Consider the following 9,372-nt stretch of genomic DNA (forward strand, 5'->3'; position numbering starts at 1 on the left):
CCTACCTTCAACCCTCCCTTGTCCCTTGTTCCTTGATATCTAACCATGCCGCAGCTTGACCTTGGGGACTAACATCTCAGCAGATCTGTGACAAAAATCCAGCATCATCACCTCCCAGCATTTTTGTCTGGTCACCTTGCTTCACCCTCAACTCCCTGATCCCTGCTCTTCTGTCCAAACACAGGCGGGGGGTGGGGGGCTAACTATGTGTCTCTTCTGTGCAGTATTACTGTGCCACAGCCCACTAATGATTTGTCATAATTTTCAAACATTGTGTTTCAAATTTACAATTATATGCTTTGCGATATTTGACCTGCTTCTATTTTGTTAAATAAAGTGTGGTTGAGGTTGAGTAAAAAACAATTTGCTTTTAGGAATTTTTCATTGAATTTGGAATGTAAGGAGTTTGATTAGTCATCTTTTTACATTAAGGAGGTCATTAACAAAACCTCTCCAGTGGAGTTTTTGGCCACATATTTTCTGGAAAAGGGCTATACCACATCTAGACCTAAATCAATTTATAAAGTGATTGTTGACATATAACTGAAGGTAAATATGTCAACAATCTTGATTGATTATTGCAGAGCCCGTTATTGATCAATTATTAGCATTATCTAAATGCAGGTTACTAAGTTGTGCTAATAAGTGATTAGAAATTGAGACGCCAAGACCCTTTTATGTCATGCAAACATTTACAAAACTCTAAGCACCTCAAAATGGTTTACCACTGCTGATAACCACATTGCTACTGAATAGAAACGCACAGCCTTGTTATTGCCAAAACATTTGTTAAACAGGTGCATAAGTCTTTACTAAAACAGCAAGGTGCCAACTTTGTAACATAAAACTGTTAGTAACATTATTAATCTCTCTCTGTTTGTTCTATTTTAGTTAAGTTTTGCATGCACATCAAAAACTACACACATAACATGGTAAATGTGTACATCATAACAAGGCTGCAGTTGTAAGTGTTAATAAGCAGGTTATGAATGTATTCCGGTCCAGATGTCCTGCTGCCTTTTAAAGAAGATTAGTGGCAAAGCACTCCACTGAAGAGTCTCTCTAATGAATTACTGAGCTAAAAAGACAAGAAAAGTGTCGTGGATTGATAGGAACAATAACAGAACACTATTTCTTTCTCAGTTTATTCCTACTGCTGTTATCCACTCTATAAACATATGGAGTCCTATTACATACAATATAATGGATAAATGCAAACACACTGTGCAGCAGAGTGATATATTGTATATGATACTGGATAACACCTCTTGTAAACGTCACACATCTTCTGTGTGAACCCATTAGGTGCTCCTATGTGCTGTAGTCATCTGTGACTCAGTCTAACAGTAGGACCCATTCATTAATGCAATGGATAATAGCTGCTGGCAAACACAGTGGAGTGGAGTAGCCTCTTTAACATGCTGGGCACACAGCACTCCAACACTGCTGTGGCCCAGCAGGCCTGCAGTAGATCGTGTGTTCATCCCCCAAAGGAGCTGGCAGTTGATGCAACACTTCCAGCAGGGATAACATTATCTGCACACCTCATAACACTCCGCTTTGGTGTAAATCTCAGCGGTCTCGCTTTGGTTCAAGTCAGGGCCATTTAATCCTGAGAATAGTTTGCGTATGTGTACCTGGAAGATCTTTCACTTTGCAGTTACAACTTCTCTCTGTCACAAACAATAACAAAAATAAAAACAGTATACCTGTGGCTGGTTTGGCTGGTTAGAGCTTCACTGTTAACAACTGCAGAAAAAAAAAAATCACACTGAAGGTGATGGTGTGTCATTCAGCATATCTGTCACTTTACTTATCATGTCTCTCATTCATGCCATGTTCCAATAGGCAGTATGATAATAGGGGGGCTAAAACACCTGTCCTTCCTTTAATTTAGGCTAATGCATCAGTGTCTAGCTTTTATCTGACTCCTAATGGTGAGATTCAATGTGTCACCTTTTGTTTAGGTCTTGTGAAAAAAGAGAGCTCGGGTATTAGCCTTTGAAGTTGGCCTTGATGAAAGTGTTGCACTGAAAAGTTGCCATTAGTCCTTCACTTTCAAATACTGCTGGTATTAGCCCTTGGGAGTGTGTACCATCGATTATCTGGCATTGTCCCCAGGGATTTCTTGGTGTTATTCACAGATATTATTATTATTAGCCCATCCACTGCGAGCCTATAGGTCTCAGTGGCTGGGTTTTATTAGTGCTTATGTCCTTTGTGAATCACAATAGTTATGAAATGCCCCCTGTTCTTTAATGTTGTGCTTGGAGTCAGTGCTAGAAACTAGTGCTGAATGCTCTCCAGTGTGAGTGTTTTACATGAATGGAAACACAGCAGCGTGACAAGCATGCAATAGTTTGTGTAATCATTTTGCTTGTTAATGTACCTTTCAATATGCAAACATTCTAAAAACAGGTCTCAAATATAATTATATCGATAAAGCAAATCCTTAGATGGTAAAAATGGGTGGATTTTGCCTCCAGGCTTGCTCCGTGTACAATAAAATCACTCTAGGTCATTTTAGAAGTGACTAATCAGTCTTTAACTAAAGTTGGGGCAGGATGGAGCTTTAGATCACAGCCTGACTGCACTAAAGCAGCAATGCATGAAATAACTCCAGTGTACAGTTGCATACATTTGAATCAGGGGCGTGCTCTAGGAGGTCAAATGCAGGAAGGTAAATCAATCATACTGCAAGAAGTTCAAATATTTCAGACCTCACTTTACTCGCATGTCTGCCAGACAGACTGTAGAGCAAACACCCTCAGTAATTAAAAGGATCTTAGCTCATAATTGACCCAGATCTAGTGTCAACCCACTGCACACTGGCCTACGCCAAACCACCAAGTGAAGCCTTTAATCAACATGAGTGAATGGCCTACCGAGTGTTTCCTCCAGCTCTAAAGTTCTTCCAGCCCTCACTTATTGATTATCTCATTGATTTGATTTAGCAGCCACATGCACCCATGCCTCACTGGCATTCCAAGCACTATATGGCTCTACCTGCCCTGATTACACTGCTCAAATGGAAGCTACAATCGCAAACCAAAATGGAGCTTGTTTGCAGTCAAAGTAAGGCTGTGTGAGATTTGTTCAGGGAGAAAAGTAAGGGGCTACATCAGAGTTTTCATTTATCCATGATTACAACACATATCACCCTGCACATGCAGTTGGGTGGGATGAATGGTCATACATGTACTCAATGGCTCAGCACAAGAAATTTTAATTTCCTGAAGCTATCTTGGTCTGAACCCAAGGAAACCTGCCCTTATTGCTTTTTATAATTATGTGGGCAGTCAGAGACCAACTTGTATGTGAGCCAGAGGGAGTTCAGCCTAGTGAGCGCTCAGTAAAAGCCTTTTCCAGTTTAACAAATAGTATATAGCTGCTCTTTTTACACTGATATATTTGTATATCCACGGCTCTCCACCCTTGTGGGAGAAGTGACAAAACTGTGATGCTCTTGGTAAATGTTGTGGATTGCAGAGGCTGAACACATGCTGATGGTACTTCTACAAGTAGAAAACCCAAACTCTGGTAACCAACAAGGTCAAGGACAGATCTGTCTTGCTTTCTCCTTTCGCCTCATGTATGAATACAGGTTCCAGGAAACTCAGCACATAAACTGTTAAGGGCTGTTTCAGGTCAATGCAGTTTGTTCTTACTGTGATTATGTGCACTAGCACACATATTAACATAACAATAATACTCCACAAAGCTCTTGTTAATGAAGAATTTCTTATTAAACTTCAATAACACAAATCCAAGAATATGTATGTTGGATCCTGGAGGGGCAGAGCTGTATAAAAACCATTCAGATAGATATGTTGCACATTTTTTATTGTATAGGGGTCTCTGAGACCCCCAAAACTAGCAATGCATCATTTTCATCAGTTCAAGTTTAGGGGTTACAGTCCTTACAGAATCAGGTGCTAAAACAATGTCCCATACATTTTCATGGGCAGTTAAAGGGAGCTCGGCTTTAACAAACAACATGGGCATAGTTCAGAAACGGATAAAAATTTCAACCTTTATATCTGTAATTTTAAATCAATACTTTGCTGGTTAGCTGCACAAAAATGCACGTTGTCTCATGAACTAATTCAAAGTTTCATGAATTGCAAAGTAGTGCAATTACAACTGACAGACATGTTGGATCCTTTGTTACAAAAGCAGTGTCATTTCAAGGACTTTATTTTAATGAGTAATTTGTTTCCAAAAGGGCAACTATGAAGTGTTTTAGAATAACCTTTCAGAGAAGCTAATTACAGTGAGCTTGATTAATCTTAGCAGACACTAAATGCATTATTTCCAAAACAAGATACTGAACCTTTTTGCTGCACTTTTTAAAATTCAAATTGCACAAATCCCACAATCTACCAGATTAAAATGCTCAGTAGCTTCAGCTACTTGGTGGTAACTTTGAACTCCATGTTATTGAAATATCAGCCCAAAGCAGAATGAAAACATCAAAGATGAAACTGATTTGCATTGCCACATACGGTGCTGTGCAGCAAGAGCTTCCCTATCATTAGGCAGACACATGGCAGGCCTTGATATGTCAATGTACAGTGTCCACATAGTATATGATACACGTTGACCAGTGCCCATATGTTCACTTAATGGACACATATGGGCTCAAAGTCTGGAGATGCATACACACTGAGCCTATTAAAGTCAATTGTACATCAATGGCATCAATGGCAACTATATGTTAGGCTTTATGAGTAGTGAATGAAACAACACCTTAGCTACTGTTGCATAAGCCGACTTTCTTGGCATGTAGGTGCTTTAGAAACAAGCTAGTGAATGAAGTGTTCTACTGGAAGCAGATTTTTATGGAACCAACACCTGAATGGCACACTGACAATGTCATCTCTATTAAAAATTTCCCTTACTATATTGTCTGCTCTCCTTCTGGCTCAATCTGACACCAGTTAGATGGATATGTTTAGGTTTTCACTGCTTTTTCATTCACAAATCGATTGGTCCTTGAAGACAAGGCTGGGGGTCGACTGACTTCCCTTACACCCACTCTATTTAGCCTGACAGTTTGAGGCAGCTCACAACTAACATATTATCCCCATCAATAACAACAGCCCAAAAGAACTACTGACACCATTTACCACCAACTGTTCCTGTTTGTTATGGGTATGAATAGCCGTGTTTTTATATCTTTGTGCATGTATGAAAAAGAGAAAATGTGCGAATTTGCTTCCCCTGGTTGCTGCCACTGCTTTCCAAGAAAAGTTTTGCTTTCCCATCTTCTTATTGCCCGGAGGACTTTTTTTTTTTATTTTGAACACAGGAGCATGTTCACTCACTGCCTCTTTCATATTTAGTTTTAGACAGAATGTTGAGCTGTGGCTTCCCACCCCAGGCTATGAAGCGCTGGTATTGCGCTCATGCATAGAAGATAAAGGACTAAACACAAAATCGTGAGACAAGAAACTGGGCAATTGTTTCAGAAAATGTTACTGGCAATTAGTCCATTGTTGTGGAACTTATTTTATGGCTATATCTTGCTGCCAACTGCTTTTTGGCTATTTTAGCTGTTAACTAACTTAAAAACAAAGTTCCTCATTAGAATTAACAGATGTGGTTTACCTGTGACCTAATCCCCTCAGTGCACAAGCACACACAAAAACACAAACACAAATATTCACTTTGCCTCCCTCTCTTCTCATAAACACACACATGCACATAACCAAATACAAATGCATGCTGGGTAAATGTTTCCTTTAACCTGGTGTACTACAACCGCTCAGCAAATGCCAGCTGGGTCAACAGATGCCCTGGGCTTTCTAGGTTGCTCCCATAACAAAGAACACTGGAGCTGTCGCTTCATCTATGCACACACAAACACACATGCACACACACATGCATAACCACATGCCTTCATGTTTTGGGCTGCAGTGACAGCAATCTCCAAGCAGATTAAGAGGTTTTATCTTGCTTTGTGTTTGGGACACTGAAATTGCAGCAGGCAGAGGGGTGGCAGGTGCAAGTGAGTGGGCTTTAGCATGCGGCTCTGCTGCACTTAAACCTACATGATTAAAAAATGCATGACACAGAACAAAACCAACGCTGCAATCAATGCTGCAACATGTAATATGAGCACAGTAGAGACAGTCTACAGGAAAAAACACTTAAATATCAAAAGGCACACAAGAAAATGTTTCCTTTTAAGAGATAAACATGCAGTATTTATACATTTACACAGTGGAGGCTTTCCAAGTTTGAAAGACCCAAGGCTGCAAAGCTCAGTTCACAAAAAATAGAAATATCACATTTTTAAAATTGCTGTCATTTTTCTTTCTGTTTTGTAGCTCTATAAGATGTAATTTGCTATCGCTGATGTGCGGCAGATTGGTATGCCTGCCTCTTTTCTAATGGATTTACTCTTTGTGTATGACAACTACATTAAAAAAAAAATTACTGGCTTTGTCCCAGATCTACTTATCAACCCAGTCCTTGTTTTGAGTCATTCTTCAGTTGGGACGCCTTCCAAAATGATCACGACAAGCCATACTGGTAAAACAGTTCCACTATGAGATGAGACACCACCTGTGACTCATATCATCAGAAGCCAGCAGTGGGAAGGAAACCACATATTAAGGCCTATGGCAAGGATAGAGAGAGCCAGGTCTTAATGTCTGATGTTGTGTTCCCTCCCTCTGTTCAGATTTGTTTTCAAGCTCAATATAAGGTGTTATGGGAAGCACACAATGCTAAATTAGCCACTGAAAAAGCTCAGGTTGAAGGGATAGGCGGAGGTAAATTGGATTTAAGACAGTAACTTTTAAAATACGTATTATTTGCTTACGATATTTTACATTTTGCTCAGTACTACACTCGTATTTGAAGGATATTCCTTCTACTCAAATACAGTAATTATAATAACAAACAATATAATCTTTGTCTGTTCTCCATTTACACTGTCGATAAAGTTCTAACAAAAAACGTGACATGTCTGACAGCAGCTGTGGTTATTGTTCTGGTGAGCTGAGCCAGCCAGAGATTGTGTTTAACAAATACGAGCAATAGGAGAAGCCCATTGAGAATAGCTGTCGCGAGTTCTGATTGAGGCACAGGAAGGCCTTGTGGGGGTGGGGAAATGAGACTAGATTGTATTCACTCATGGAGGACAGGAATGAGAAGAATGTATAGATGGTGAATGAGAATGAGGGTGGGAATGCAAGGGTAAAAATGGACCAATATAGAGTTCATTTTCAAAGCTCTTCATACTGTATATCATTCTAATGTCCCCCCTTATTTTTCATTCCCTCCCCCCTTATTTTTCATTCCAGTGCCGTGGCAGGAAGCCATATCATATATGAGGCACAGGAACATCAGCTCAGCACTAAGAGTCAGAATATTTATCTCACTGTGAGAAACATAAAAACAATAGCAGATTTGATGGCTAATATAAAGCTGCAGTGTATTTGTTCTTGCAATAGACTTTTTTTTCCTTTATCTTTCATTGATGGCAGAAATCCTCTTCTAACCTAACAGTCCTTTTGGTACACTTGTGAAAAGATCATGAAAAAGATCGTGCATAAGGCTGACAAAAAAGAGAGGAAAAACTCAGTGTTCACATACGGTATATGTACTACATATACAGAAGCCCCTCTGTACTGTGATGGTTCAGTTACTGTTATATGCACTGAAGTGCATGTGATGTGATGTGATGTGATGTGATGTGATGTGATGTGATGTGACTGCTTAAAACAGGTGAACAAACTACACACTCAGTAAGTACATAGTAAATCTAAAATGAAATGAACAAAGAGCTTTGTAATTTCCACTTATTTGTGACTGAAACTTTTTAAAATAAGGCAAATTATCTGGGTTGAGCAACATATTTTTAAAATTATAATAGTTTTTTTTTAAATTATAGATATGACTACCAAGAGTGCAGGACTGTATTTGAAGTTTACTGTCCTACAGTAAGTGCCAGGTTTAAGCCACAAACTACTGAATTAATTACCAATTCATCTTTGAGCTTACAGTAAACCATTGCACTATATAGTATAAACCTACAGTGTGCACACATACCACGTCCATACATGCCAACAGCAGTGCACACAACATCACATTCAGCCTTAGCTAATAATATAAAAACTACAGAACTGTGCAAAGTGTGACAACACTGCAGAATGCAATGTAAAACTGTCACACCAGTAGCAATGCAGAAAGACATCCAATCAAACTTATGTCTATTGCCTCAGTGCATGCTGGGACATTTCCTTTCATGCCTACCTAAAGACACTACAAATGAAATTAATATAATCTATAAGTTTTAGGATGACTCCAATAAACATTTGCCCACCAGAAACTTAATTTAATTAAAACATATAACAGCTGAAATGAATCATCGATGACTATGACTACAAGAATAAATGCATAATTTAGGATGTTGGAATTATAAAATATACATTACATGAATAACAAAACTGTTATACTGTTTTGCTGGACTGCCAGCTGGTGGATTTGCCACCTGTGTTGACGTCCACATTTTTCTGATGCCAGGTTTGTACACAGAAACACACAACTGCAATTACTACTCAGACACTGATGTGAACATCTGAATATTTTTCCCAGCTGGTAATCCATTTTTACAATTATCCCAAAGTGCATAAATGCAGCATAATGTATAGTGCTACTGGTTTCAAGTGGTGGATGCTTCAACCTTGAACAGAAGTCTGTTGGAAATGTGTGAGGTGCAGCACTTCTAGTATGAGTCACTGTGGTGCTTACCATAATATTCACCGAGATGGACAGCAGGATGGGTGCTGATTACCACGGAGCACATCCTCTGTCCCATGTCGACTCCATGCAGAAAAAAACATAAAGAGGGAAGGAGGGGGGAGAGAGGAAGTCAATCCATAAGCTGTCACTGTCTCTCCCTTGATGGCTGGATGATGGATGAACGCATCTTTTCTAACAATACCAAAAACTACCTGTGTGGGAGGCCTTTTGTACAGGGGCAAGGTAAGAACTCTCTGTGTGGCTGTGTGCATGTGTGTGTGTGTGTGTGTGAGGCTGGGCAATTATCATCCTTTTGTCACAGTTTTTTTGGAGGTGAGCAATGCACTGATGTTTGGGTATAAAGGCAGAAAGAAATTCAATGGAATCTGTGATTATTCTTTTGTTTTAGACAGTGTTACCTCCTTTTAACCAGACTTCTGTATTTGGTCTGTACACCCTAAACTGTTGTGCAATTCACATGCCTTACAAATGATCTGTCTCCATTTGTGTGATCTCTACACTATCCACACTCGCTGATGCAGTGCATCACAAATCAGAAAATCACGCCACAAAAATCAGAGATGATGAAAGCTTTCAGCGCTGCACAGTTGGCAGAGA

At 39.5% G+C, this 9,372-nt stretch overlaps 1 long non-coding RNA gene across 1 annotated transcript in view; it reads right to left on the reverse strand.

The window, feature by feature from the left end:
* LOC109955711 (uncharacterized) overlaps positions 1-8,979 on the reverse strand; it is an 88,903-nt gene extending 79,924 nt beyond the window's left edge. The window contains exon 1 of the long non-coding RNA XR_002274304.1: positions 8,764-8,979. This is a non-coding gene — a long non-coding RNA (uncharacterized LOC109955711). The remainder of the gene's footprint in view (positions 1-8,763) is intronic.
* Positions 8,980-9,372: the final 393 nt, after the last annotated feature.

Source organism: Monopterus albus, unplaced genomic scaffold (assembly GCF_001952655.1).
Source record: "Monopterus albus unplaced genomic scaffold, M_albus_1.0 scaffold16.1, whole genome shotgun sequence".
Taxonomy (NCBI): domain Eukaryota; kingdom Metazoa; phylum Chordata; class Actinopteri; order Synbranchiformes; family Synbranchidae; genus Monopterus; species Monopterus albus.